At 46.0% G+C, this 13,979-nt stretch overlaps 1 protein-coding gene across 6 annotated transcripts in view; it reads left to right on the top strand.

Moving 5' to 3' along the window:
- The window catches only part of HDAC4 (histone deacetylase 4), a 1,367,213-nt gene that overhangs the window by 355,386 nt on the left and 997,848 nt on the right, over nucleotides 1–13,979 (top strand). The window contains exon 1 of one of the 6 annotated variants that reach the window (XM_078681416.1): nucleotides 9,524–9,607. The exons of the other annotated variants lie outside the window; for them this stretch is intronic. The gene's annotated coding sequence lies outside the window, so the exon portion shown is untranslated. Of the gene's footprint in view, nucleotides 1–9,523; nucleotides 9,608–13,979 lie in introns of those variants that run through there. 6 annotated transcript variants of the gene reach the window in all.

Raw genomic sequence — 13,979 nt, 5'->3', positions numbered from 1 at the left:
ATTTAAATGAATATTGCGCACTTCCAGGTGTATCGTATGGATACCTCTTGAGATGGGAAGGTACACAAATTGGGAGACGTACATGGACGAACTAGAACCTAAATCTGACGATTGCCCCCTCCTGTAGTAATATGCAAGTTTTCTGTGGTATTGGTTTTTTTTGAAAACTAATGGTTGAGTACATTCAGTTCTTTCTGGTGAGCAAATGGCTGTGATGTTGTGTTGCCGTAATCTCAGCATGCGCCCATTATGTTAAGTTTCGGTGCCATTGCGAGAGCAGGGAGGCTTCCATGCCTGGGGTAGGCGGTGTTTCACCAACACCATATCCAAGGTCACTAAGAGTGTGGCATGCTTTTTTTCCCGAATAAGAGTGGATCTACAATAAGCAATGGCGTAGGTCATACAATAACAGTACACCTGTAATCTCTGAGATAAAATGCAGCACTTCTTTCCAAAACGCAGAAATGATTACTCATTGCCAAACCATATGATCGAAATATGCTATTGGTTTAGTATATCTGGGGCGTTTGCTATGAGTTGCCCGGTACATCCGGGCTCTACGCCTCGGGGGCAGGTATGTGTGATGAATGTAGTTAAACTGCATATAACTTAGACCCTCATTTTTCGAAATGCTTTTCGCCAATCCCAAAAATGTTTTTTCATGATGAAGTTGATCTTTTCTGCCCCAGTTTGGCCTGCCACGATTCTTTGGTTGGAGCCCGTTTTATGAGATAGGACCATTCCTGCCTTTTTATTTTGCTTGTTTGTTAACATTAACGAGAGCGCTGGCATAGTACTAAAACATCTCCCGACGTGCCCCACATTTCATGTGTATAGGAAGAATTATTTCGTCCCCAAGCCACATGTTATCAAGTTGTCAAAGGACCGCAGATGGCCATCATCTACTAGGTCCATCCACACCTCCAGTCCCACATCCTCCCAGATGGCTGTATAGCTCGAGGATCGTAAAGCTCTGTGTGCAATATTTGCTAAGACCTCAAGGATCTGGTTTACCTTTCACTTCCATAAATGTTCTTTTGGCTGCTGTTGCAGTGTGTGTACGAAATCAGGATTATACTCTATTTGAGATACCGTGATATAGGGATGTGTGTAAACAAGGTCATTCAACCTAGATCACTGCCTTCTACTTTGAATCTGAATGTGTTTTTTCCCTCCTTTTTGTGTACAGTGTTTCTGAAGTATACTTCTTACCTCAGATTCCTTACCTTTAAGATATTCCCCTGGCTTTAGAATGGATCTACAAGTTTCAGAGCAGTGTTCCTTTGAGCCACTGAGTGACTGCACCTTGACCTCAATATGCTCTGGAAGTGATGTAGAGGATCTGCATTCAAGCTCCAACCCTGTGTGTCGGCGGCGTCTGTTCCTTTCTTTCTGCACCTTTGAATGCTGTTCCAGAGCTCCGCTCCCTTTTTCGTTGGTTCACGATTTTATCTAACCTAAATTCCAGATCTGTTCATTGTGGAAACATGCTTATTTTAGAGGAGAGGACTCTGGTGGTAAGAACCTTGGTAAATATTTTGGCATTAGCCTTCAGGAGTGCAGTGGGCCAATATGATTTCCAATGTTCTACATCTGCCCCGGGCTTGGGGATGAGAGTAATTTATTCTTCACATATCAATGGTGTGAGTCTTGAAGCTCCATTGAAAGAGTTAAACAAAGAAATTAGAGGGCTAATTAACAAGCTTGCTTCCTCTCTATTGAAGGTCACTGTAAGACCCTCCGTATCTGGTTGTCTTGTTTGATTTAATTTGCTTTAAGACTGCCAGTACCTCTTGTACTCCATTGTCTGCACTAATGTTTCACTCCATAAAACCATGTTGCTTTTGGCACTTTCAACGTCTGGTATTGCCATATTTTCTGACTGTTCCAGACAGGTCTGATACTGAGTCAGTTACCCAGTTCTTATTTCTTCACATTCAATTTCTACTCACAAAAGGAAACCGCAATGGCTTGTTTTAATAAATGTACCCGTGTATGGCAGGACTAGTGCAGCCATGTGAATTTCAGTGTACATTTACAAAACTCTTTTGTGTCTGTATGATAGCAATTAGAGTGGCTTTAGTTGGTTAGTACACAATGTTAATCTGCAAGAGAATGGGTTTAGGCTAGTAATTTTTTTCTCACAGGTTCCGAAAAAGGATATAACCACCAGGTAGGTTAACCTTTGTCAACTCAACTGGCTACCAGCGGGGAAGAGGCGAGGACGGTTTGTAGGAGTACTACGAGGGATGCACCTTGAAACAAGTGTGACTACAGGGATCCCTTATTCCCCCCTTCCCATGGGACATCTCAACCCCTAACCTGGGGTTTCAAGTGCTTTCTGTTGAGTTTGACAAATGTCAACCTACCTGGTGGATATATATTAGACGTTAGAGACTAAATAGAAGCCCTTACATCTCATCCTGATGAATGCCATGGACCCTCCTGGCCACTTTGGCAGAAACATGTTGACGACGTTGATGGGGATGGGGTACTAAACCCCAAGGTCCCCACACCCTAGTTTTTAATATTAAACAAACACCTTACTAATAAATTACATTTGGAGTTTGCATTTATTATTAAATCACTAACTTCTTCCAAGGCCCCCCCCCCCCCATTTAACTTTTAGAAGTGCCTCCCTGTCTCCAGGTGAAGGCCTGCTCTCTATGAAACGCGGTTTTTAGAGAGCGAAGACTGCCGATGATGAAGCATGACACCTGGTGGTGTGTGAGGACACTCCTTCAAAAAAATGCATACGCCCAGCACCACACACGAGAAGGTGTAGTGCACTTTTTTCCACCTTCGAATCAGACACTCATTCAGGGTAGCTTCTTTTTGTGTGTACTTTACACACATTCACACCCTACTCTCACTCTCTGGTTAAATGCATTGTTGTTCCCTAAGATTACATGCACAAAAACCTTCCCTCACTTTCTAATTTTTCTCACACACCCAGTTGTTGCAGTTACACACTGCACACACACATTCCACCTTCAATCTCTAATGTTATATGTGCATAGACGTGCGCACACCCACCTCTACACTTATCCTTTCATCCTTCCCTAAAGTACCTTACATAAACACCTTTCCTCACTCTCTCATGTTTTTCTCTCTCACACACACGCACACACTTTCTGCAGTTACACATTCGCACACTCACTCAAAGGTATTACACAAACATACACGTTGTCTCTGCTGTCACACGCACACACGCGCAGTAGCAGTCCCACCCAGCTGTAAACACTCGGAGCCCGTGGGGATTGCTGCCCGAGGCTTTTAGCAGGGAGAAGGCGCGCTGATGTTATCTCTTCTGCAGAACATATTCCACTTCTGGTATGACATGAGAGTGTGTAGTTCTGCTGTGCTATTTATAGATGCAATCGGTCCAAGGTGCACGCTGCTGCGCACACAATGGAGGACTGTTTGCCGGTAACTGATCCGTGCACTGCCGGATTAGCAGGAGCAGTTGTTAGGACGCATGATGGCTCCCTCCTCTCTCGTGGCTAAAATTGGGTTTGTCAACAGAACAGCTGCTGCTGCAGCGGATAAACAGAGACTCAGCAGCTGGTAATCTCTGTTCTAGTTTGAAATTGCGAGCGGGATGTTACGTCACGAGATTCGATGGTTGAAGGTTGATGCTTCTGCCTGGCGCCGCCGCGCTGATTGATTTTCTCACAAATGTAGGCTTGCAAAGCCACTAATCACCCGACACCGTACTAGGTACCTTAGTTAAAGTTATAAAGTTCTGCTGTTCCTCAATAGCCTAGTCCTCTAAAAAAAAAAAAATAGAAACAACGGGATACTGGCAATGCATCTAGACCTCTGCATCCTATCAAACCGCTCCACTCGCTCATCAGAAATTAAGTGGAAACCTGATATTTCTACCACTTTCAAGGCAGGCTCCTCGGTTTTTTCGAAGACGACGCCAACTGTGGCCCAGCTGCAGGAAGTATTTGTCTGAACAAGTAGTGTCTGTTATTTGCAGTAGACCACTTTCGGAGTCTTGACTATCCAAAGCCCTTCCATTCTAAATACACAACACCCAAAGGTTAACACTTCACCGTGGGACATTTTATCTGCACAACCTGCTGCCAGGGGCAACACAAAAGGTCCGGCTCCATCTTCTGTTTTAAATAAGGAGTCCGAGGCGCTGGAAGACCATTTTGTTGGATGTATCAGCTCTACTTCTGTGATAGCATGCTACATTCAGCAAATCCCGTTTTGACGGAAAGCTGAACGTTTGACTAACTGGTTTACAGCAGCTGTATCATGGTTTTGATGCCGGGACTGCTTGAGCATTGAACAACTGTGTGCGTACATACAGGTACACCTGGTAGGCTACACTGTGATATTAAAGACAAAGCCATGGATTTACCATTTGATGGATTTTCACGAATGAAGTCTTGGAAAATGCAAGATGGGTCATTACATTGATGCCTTAGAGCTCTGTTAAATTCAGCTTCTCCAGAGTAGCATATTTATCATCCTTCGCAGGCCTTCAGTTTTCTATAGCCAAACAGCTGTCGATAGGAATGCTGAAAGCTTCAAACTAAAGGCAGCACCTTCGCCAAATCACGTTTAGCTCAGATACAACACACCACCAAGAAATAGGTAATCTTATATAATTTCTTTAATGAGAAACCCTTGCACCCCAAGTCTTTGCATAAGTGCAGTTTCACATCGCTGTGCATCTTGTAATTACAGCATTATTAATCATGATATTAGTTTGGATTTCGGATCATCATAATCCCTAAAACACTCATTACAAAGTCGCAATAAAAGTGTTGGTTGCCGTTGGTACCAGTTTAAATATCCCATCATGTCAAGTCGGGCATCAGAAGCTGGTAAAATAGTCAGTGACTCGTGCCAAAGTCAGCAGTTCTGAAAGTAAGTACTGAGAATTTCAGTCTACTCTTATGTCTCTGGCAGATTACGAAGTTATCTGGCAGATGAAAGGTAGGAGAAGCCAAATGAGGTTATAGAGGTGGTGCAGAGGGAAAACACTAGTGGTCCCAAAATAAAACCTTAGGGTATGAGAGTGAGGAGCACCCAGAGACTGAAAAAGAGCATCCAGAATGGTAAGAAGAGAACCATAGATATGAGGTCCAAGAGTTCGACTGTGTTGAAGGTAGCAGAGAGGTCTAAGAGAATCAAGATGGATATTGTTATGGTAAGCAAGTGCGAGAAAATGCGAGACATTTCTGAAGGTTAAGTCTGTTGAGTGTAAATGATGGAAGCCCAACCAAAGGAAATTCAGTAGGCTGAACACAGAGACCTAGCAGGCAAACCTGTTGTTCATCTGTTGTGTAAGAGTTTTGAGAAGTGGAACTCGGATACAGAGCCTGGATGGGTTTGAAGGTATTGGACAGTCATTTTCTTTCACCAATGGCAAGACCACTAACTGTAGATTTAAACCAGTTTATGTAGATTCTGGTTAGGTATAAAATGTTGAAGAGTAGTTGGGTAACTAATTCTGAATGCTTACGATAAAGCATAAAGGGGTTGTCCATATAACCCGCAGAACTTGGGCTATGACTACAAGAACAAAATAAAGCAGAAAGTTGTGGGGAAAAATAGACAATTAATTATTGAAAACTCAACTAAACAATTCACTGAGCAATTAATTTTTTAATAGCAACAGTTACTCATATAAACATATTATGCAATGCATTTAGTTCTATAATTATTCCAAAACAAAATCTTGATTGAAGATCACAGAGGGTGAAGAACACATTTAAAATAACACTGTAAAAAGTTTTTATTAGTTACATATTTGATGCCTGAAATGACTTACAGGGGATTTTTAAGGTGATATGGCGCGTAAAGACACAGTACACAGTTGTTATAGCGTGTTATATTAATGCAGTGCTAAAGGAGAATGGATGTCAACCCAGCATCCCAATGAGAAACAAAACAAGAACAGAAGTCTCCTAGCATATGAGTATCGTAAAACCACAATTTTCTTTTGTACTTCAATCTTTTCTTTTTATTCAATTTCTTCTGCTAGCCAACACTTGTTTTATCAGTGGGTGTGTCACCCTGGGCCTATGACATCCTCAGGACTGTAATCCCGGAGTATTCTCTTGAGTATAAAGTACAAAAGTAGAAAAAGTATCTATTCTGGTACAGACTCTGGAAGGTGTGTGAACGCAGTCAGCCCGTGTAAGGGTCTGCTAGTTCCCAGCTGCAGTATCGGCGTGTGCGTATTCATTTCTTCGCGTGCTATATATTTGACGCCTGTCCGTGCATAAATGGAGTTGTATTCATTTTTGTTCACGGACAGTTGTATTCCAGGGCTTTAAGGATTAAATGTGGTTTTCTTACATTGCGTTGTATAAGTTTTGAAAAGGATATGGACTTAAAGTTTTTGCCCTGTACACTGATGATCGTAATCTTATCGACAGAGCTCTGTAATTTATTTTGCAAGAATTCAATGTTTAGAATTCATGGGTGATGTATATACTTTATTCGTCCTTGGTGTCGATTCAATTTAATAACTTGTATTTAAACTCATATTAGGACAAACTTGAATGTGGTTGAAATTCGGTATTCTCATGTAAAATAATATATACGGTAAGCATTTTATTTTAAACATTTTCCATGCGTGTCCTTCTGTGTTGGTTCTTTTCTTACCTTTTGTAATATGGCTGCCACTTGCAGCAACAACAAAAAAAAAACATGATTTCTCCATTCTCCCACCATACACTTCGTACTTTCCAGAAGCCAGAACACAGTCTGCTTCACTCAGTGGTGATCATTTAAAAGTGTCTTACGGTGTCATGGCACATCTTTCACTGTAAAACCAAAGGGGATGATGGACGGAGTGTTGAACATTGCAAGCACTCCCCTCCAGTCAACTGATCTGGGTTTAATCCATCATCATTCTTTAGCTCACTCCTCCACCCCAGTTCAGACATGGCTATATGCAAATCAGTCTGACCCTGTGCCTCCTGGGAACAGTCCAGCCCGAACTGCCAAGCATCTTTCACTGTAACACATGTGCAGGACCCTGATGTAGGAATCGCAGGAGGTCTCTGATCGGGCGGTAATGTAGAGTGTTTTCCCCCTTGAGACCTTGGTAATCTCTCAATAATATTAATAGATTTGGATTTGGATAGATTTTCCTGCATTGGAGATTTTACGACTGACTTTTCTGTTCGACCTCTTGTTCCCTTACTTGCTTTACATGTTCCCGTGTTTCAGCTTATCTTTTAGCGTTTGTCATATGGAGGTCATTTTGAAAAGCAAATAAGGCAATGAGACAAAAATTAACTATATAGACCCTGTGGTTTACATTTAGGTCCCTTGGAGCCTGGTGGTTTTCCTGTGAGCCAAATATGCAGTATCTTCGGCATTACCTTTACTGCTGCTGGGACGTGCCCCAGTTTGTCCTTCCATGTTTCCCAGCCATGAGACTCCAGCATGGTGGAAGGGTTGAGGAAGGGCATCTCCGGAAACTAGAACAGGCTTGCCAATGAGGTAGGATAGCTTTATCCTTGACTATCACCCAGGGGTGTAGCTTGGTCAGTAAGACTGGGGGAGGATTGGTGGTTGGGCTTCAGATTTACTGACAATCAGACTGGCATATCATGTCAATCATTATATTAGAAGCAGCGCATGAATTGGATTTAAGGGCCAGTGGAAAGGGAAACGAGCGTGGCTTGTGAGGGGTACTCAATACACAGTATTTTGTAAAATAACCATGTTTTAAGACCTTCAAAACAGAGAAAATTGTGTGTGAGAATTTGTCCGAGTAAGTATTTAAAATCCCAGGTGAAATCAGAGACACACCTTACCATACCCGACTGAAAGCTCCTGTACCCAACTATTTATTAAAAATACATTTATTAGGGGTTGTGAAACCCCATACACTTCCCAAAAAGCTACGCCCCTGCAATTACCATATGAATGCTGTGGCCCTTTTTCTGAACCTTTTGGTTTTATTTTCATCGACGTATAGTACACTGGCTTGATTGGAATTTCATGTACACTAACTCACAGGTGTACCTCGTTATTTCGTGTGGCATTTTGACTCCATCCCTTGCATGACATAGTTGTGTGCATCAATAATAGTTACTAGTCTCTTGCATGGGTTTTTTCACGAGTGGTGTGAAGTGAGTACCCCCCTCCGAGCTCTGAGTGAGCAATTTGTATATAATTTTCCTTTGTTTTGGAATTTCCGGTCTCTGACTATTCATTGATTGTACATAACGCATAGAATAGGTTTGGTGTACTTTGGTATGATTTGCGATCAGGAGTTGATCATTATTTTTAATTGCAGATACAAGTTCCCTTGACTTCCTTAGTCCTGATGAGGCCTTCAATTATTTTGGCCAAAACACGTCGACTTTTGTGGAAGGAGAACGTTTTTAGATTAGATTAACATCTGGAGGAATTAAAGGTCATTGGCCCATTACTTCTTTTAGACAGGACTCCCTGTCTAAAAGAAGTAACAGGTGGATTGAACACCGGCAGAGCTTGGACAACCACCTCTGTTTTCTTAAAATTGAGAGGAAGTAACAAAGAACTGACTGACTTCACATATTTATGCCTTGGGTGGACAAACGCCAAATATGTAGCATCCAAAAACGTATTTCAGTGTTCTTATACACCCTCTTGGTCAGTGATCTTCAATCATGATTTCGTTTTGGGATGATTAGAGAAGTACAGGTGTTTCGTAGTATGTTTATACGAGTAATTCTTGTTATTAAAAAAAACTCAATACTCAGTAATTTATTGTTTCATCGAGTTTTAAATAATTATGTCTGTTTTTACCCCACAACTTTTTTGCTTTGTTGTAAGTCGGATTGCTTGGCAGAATAGAACAGATTGTCTCACTAAGTGCAAGAGAATTGGTCAGAGGTGCATGTAAAGTTGGCAGTGGGAAGCATATTAATAAGTTCAGTTAGAGAGCCTGCATTCAGTTAGTGGAAGTAACTTCTGTATTCATGTTGGCATACAGTGGTATTCTGTTATACCGAAAACTGAAAAACTAAGTATGGAGAAAAGCTATCATAAACCATAATCTCTTGTCACAAATGTAAGGAGTTATTCTTAATGTTTATTTGCTTATGGAGACCATTAGTAGCTCACATAGCACAACTAACAGTAAACCATATTATTAAATGAGTTTCCCTGGAAGAACATCAAATCCAAGCAACACCAATATAACCATTATTGCTTAAGTTTGAGGCATGAAAAGATAAATGTTTGAATGCAGAATTGATAGAGATATGTTTAGTATGGTCATAAATCAGATTTAACTAGTAGTAGGGACCAAGATACTTGTGGTCCTGTAGAAAGCCAAAGTGACCCGTAGAGAGCAAGCTAGCATCGAAGCATGTAGATCAGAGCTAATGTGGATCACTTAATAGAAACTCTATAAACCTCTACAAACATGTTTTTTAACCTGGTCTAGGGGCCTAGAAAAATAAAGAGTACAGGGGCAACCTGAGGCAATGTTAATATGCAGATTCCCCTTCTTAAAATAGGTGACATTACAAGAGCTCTCTTTGATCTTTAAAGGTTTAGCCGTCCCAAATATGTTTAGAATATCTGTGGTGAGGACTCGATGATGGCGCATGGCACTGGACTGAAAACAGAGTGGGTGAGTCCTTAAAATAAATCAGTAGGTTTGCCAGGGGGTCTGTACTTGGAGATTCCCCCGCCCCCCTAGGTCGTGGCACCCCTTTGTGATTTTGTTTAAGTGTGGAAGCACTGTGCACCCAGATATTAGCTTCTACCTCTCTTTTTTTGATTTAAGCAAATGCCAATTATTTTCATTTCTTGGCCGTAGTTATATATCTGTGCAACACAGTCAATGTAGGTAATTGGATTGCATTGTCCAACTCCAGAGGAGAGGGTGTTTCCATGTTAGTTTTATCGTAGTGCTTATACAATGTTTGTTACTGTGGCCCAGTAATGTGCTGTTGATTTGTTTTATTTTGTTCAACTATACATTTAACTTTAATTGTTGTGCACATGATGGTGTAAGATTTTTTTCCAACGTTAATAGAATTGGTTCCAGAGAACTAGAATGGGTTTCTTTTACCCGTAGGTGTATCAATGCTAGATATTAAAACCTTTATCTGTATCTCCTTATGGAACTCTTCCACTAGGTGGCATTCACTCAAATCTCAGAGGCCATAGGGATAGGCAGCAAAGAGACACTGATGTATGTAAGGATCAACTTTGAGAGCATTTCGGATCTGCAGTTGGAGGTCATAATAACCATTACGGCTGTCTCCCTTTTTGTCTGAAGTTCACCTCATTTACAAAACTCCTGGCAGTGTGGTGACCCATCATTGCCTTTTCCCATATTTGGAGAACCAGTTAGTGAAAGCTCAGTCTCCAGATCAGTGGACAACCTTATTCTGGAAGGCGCAGCATAGGGTTATCAGTCATCCAGAAAAAAGCAATCAATCATCAGAATTTGTATAGCGCACTACTCACCCGTAGGGTCTCAAGGCGCTGAGGGGGGTGGGGGGATCGCTACTGCTCGAACAGCCATGTCTTGAGTTGTTTCCTGAAGGAGAGATGGTCCCGGGTCAGCCGTAGGTGAGTGGGGAGGGAGTTCCAAGTCTTGGCTGCCAGGTAGGAGAAGGATCTTCCTCCGACGGTGGATCTGCGGAATCGTGGGACGGAGGCGAGGGCGAGGCTGGCGGATCGGAGCTGGCGGGTGGGTGTGTAGAATGTGAGGCGGCTGTTGAGGTACTTCGGACCCGTGTCGTGGAGAGCCTTGTGTGCGTGGGTGAGGAGTCTGAACATGATCCTCTTGTTGACGGGGAGCCAGTGCAGGTCTTTCAGGTGGGCAGAGATGTGGCTGTGGCGAGGGATGTCCAGGACGAGTCGTGATGAGGCGTTCTGAATGCGCTGGAGTCTTTTCTGGAGTTTGACTGTGGTTCCAGTGTAAAGGGTTTTCCCGTAGTCCAGACGGCTGGTGACGAGGGCCTGAGTGACCGTCTTCCTGGTTTCGGTGGGATCCATCGGAAGATCTTGCGGAGCATGCGTAGGGTGTTGAAGCAGGATGACGAGACGGCGTTGACTTGCTTGGTCATCGTGAGGGAGGAGTCCAGGATGAAGCCCAGGTTGCGTGCGTGGTCCGTTGGCTTGGGTGCAGTGCCCAGGGCAGGGGGCCACCAAGAGTCAACCCAGGCGGAGGGGGATGGTCCGAGGATGAGGACTTCCGTCTTGTCTGCGTTCAGTTTCAGATGGCTGATCTTCATCCATTCTGCGACGTCTTTCATTCCTTCCTGGAGGTTTGCTTTGGCGGTGGCGGGGTCGTTGGTGAGGGAGAGGATCAGCTGGGTGTCGTCGGCATAGGAGATGATGTTGAGGTTGTGTTGGTGTGCGATGGCTGCGAGAGGGCTCATGTAGACGTTGAAGAGGGTGGGGCTGAGTGAGGATCCTTGCGGAACGCCGCAGATAACTTCGGTGGCCGCGGATCGGAACGGGGGAGGCGGACTCTCTGGGTTCTTCCATCGAGGAACGAGATGATCCACTCCAGGGCCGCTCCTTGGATTTCAGTGTTGCTGAGGCGCTGTATCAGGGTGCGGTACAAAAGGGGGTGGTGATGGACGGAGCATCAGAACCAATCAAACACTCACTCCCAGTCAAAAGATCTGGGTTTGATCCATCACCGTTCTTTAGCCCACTCTGCCACCCCAGTTCAGACCTGGCTATATGCAAATCAGTCTGACCCTGTGCCTCATGAATGTATCAGGGTGCGGTGGCATACGGTGTCGAAGGCTGCTGAGAGGTCCAGGAGGATGAGGGTAGCAGTTTCCCCGTTGTCGAGCAGGGACCTGATGTCGTTGGTGGCTGCGATGAGGGCGGTCTCGGTGCTGTGGTTTGCTCGGAAACCGGACTGAGAGGGGTAGAGGGATCCGTTGGTCTCGAGGAAGGCAGAGAGTTTTCTGTTGACGGTCTTCTCGATGACTTTGGCTGGAAAGAGGAGGAGCGAGGTGGGGGCGGAAGTTCTTCAGGTCCGTGGGGTCTGTGGTGGGTTTCTTCAGGAGGGTGCTCAGCTCGGCATGTTTCCAGCTCTCCGGGAAGGTGGCGGATGCGAAGGAGCTGTTGATGATGTTCCGGAGTTGGTGTGCGATGATGGAGTCTGCTTTGTTGAAGATATGGTGTGGGCAGGGGTCGGTAGGGGAGCCGGAGTGGATGGTGTTCATCAGGTGGGTGGTGTCTTCGGTGCTGACAGGGGTCCAGGTGCAGAGGGTGGTGGTGGGGTGCGCTGGTTCGGTGGTTGGGTGCGTGGTCAGCGCGCCGAACCTGTTGTGTATGTCGGCGATCTTGCGGTGGAAGAACGAGGCGAGTGAGTCGCAGAGGTCTTGCGAGGGTGTGATGTCGTTGTTGCAGGCGCTGGGGTTGGAGAGCTCTTTAACGATGCTGAAGAGTTCCTTGCTGTTGTGGGTGTTGTTGTCCAGTCGTTCTTTGAATGTTGTCTTCTTGGAGGTGCGGATCAGCTGGTGGTGTTTGCGGGTGGCGTTCTTGAGGGCGGTCATGTGTTCTGCTGTCTGGTCGTGGCGCCAGGCTTTCCCGAGGGTGCGGCAGGTTTTCTTGGAGTTTATGAGCTCGTTGGTAAACCACGAGGCTTTCCTGCTGCCGGGTCTGCTGGGAGGATTTTTCAGAGGTGCGAGTTCGTCGGCGCAGTTGGTGAGCCACTGTGTGAGTTTGCGGGCTGCTTGGTTGGGGTCCATTGTGTTGGTGGGAGGGTTCTGGATGAGGGACGGTGGTGAGCTGGTCGGCGGTGATCTTGCTCCAACTTCTGCGGGGAGCCTGTTGTGGGTGGTGGTGGGTCGTGGTTCTCTTGAAGTTGAAGTGGACGCAGCTGTGGTCTGTCCAGTGTAGTCCGGTTGAGTGGCTGAAGGAGATGTGCTTGTTGGAGGAGAAGATGGGGTCGAGCGTGTGGCCGGCGTAGTGGGTGGGGGTGTTCACCAGTTGCTTGAGTGCGAGGTTGTCTAGCAGGGCGGCAGTGCTGCAGTCCTTGTTGTTCTCCAGGTGGAAGTTGAGGTCCCCTAGGAGGAAGTAGTCTGTGGAGGTGAGGGCGTGCGGACTGACTAAGTCTGCGATGGCTTCGCTGAATTGTGTGCGTGGTCCCAGGGGTCTGTAGATGAAGGTGCCTCTGAGGATGGTCTTGGGGTCGGTGTGAATCTGGAAGTGAAGGTGCTCGGCGGCGGTGAGGGTGTCGTCGGAGTTGGTCGTGATGGGGATGGTGTTTCTGTGGATGATGGCGATGCCTCCTCCGGTCCGGTTGATGCGGTCCCTCCGGGTGATCTTGTAGCCCTCCGGAATGGCTATGGCGATGTCGGGGGCTGAGGAGGCGTTCATCCATGTTTCTGTGAGGAAGGCGACGTCTGGTGATGTTGTGTCGAGGAGATTCCAGAGTTCGACGGCATGCCTGTGGATGGAGCGGATGTTGAGCAGGATGCACTTGAGGTGGTTGTTGCTGGAGCTTGGCTTGGCGGGTGCGGTGCAGTTTCAGAGGCAGGTGTATTTGCAGGCTAGGCAGGTGAAGGGTCTGTGGGTGCGTTTTGGGGTGGCTCGGTAGCAGGCGGGGTTCCGGCTGGCGTTGAGTGCGTGGAGGGTGGCGGCGTCGTAGGTTCGTCGGGTGCGTTGGCATCGTTGAGGGCCAGGGGTCCTGGCGCTGGGCGCGGTCCAGACGCGGATGGGCGCAGACGGGCTTGCCTTTGGCGCGCCCGCTGCGCGGGCGCTTCATGGACTCCATAAGTAAGGAGCCGGGAGTGAGGAGCAGCTGGGTGGCGGGAGCGGTGCGTCGAATGGGCTGGAGGGGGGCGGGGCCGCAGGGTGGCAGCGGCGGGAAAATCAGGCGGTGGGCGGCTCAGCGGCGGCTGGGTCGTCCAAGGTGGCAGCGGCGGCGGGATCAGCTGGGCGAGGAGGCAGGCTGGGAGACAGCAGCGCGTGGGGGCGACCTAGCCTAGAGGCAACAGAGAGCAACAGTTTCCATCCTAGGA

The sequence above is a fragment of the Lissotriton helveticus genome, chromosome 3_1, assembly GCF_964261635.1.
Source record: "Lissotriton helveticus chromosome 3_1, aLisHel1.1, whole genome shotgun sequence".
In the NCBI taxonomy this organism is placed as follows: domain Eukaryota; kingdom Metazoa; phylum Chordata; class Amphibia; order Caudata; family Salamandridae; genus Lissotriton; species Lissotriton helveticus.
Note: the sequence above shows the minus strand (reverse complement) of the source record. Positions and strands in the feature narration are given on the sequence as shown.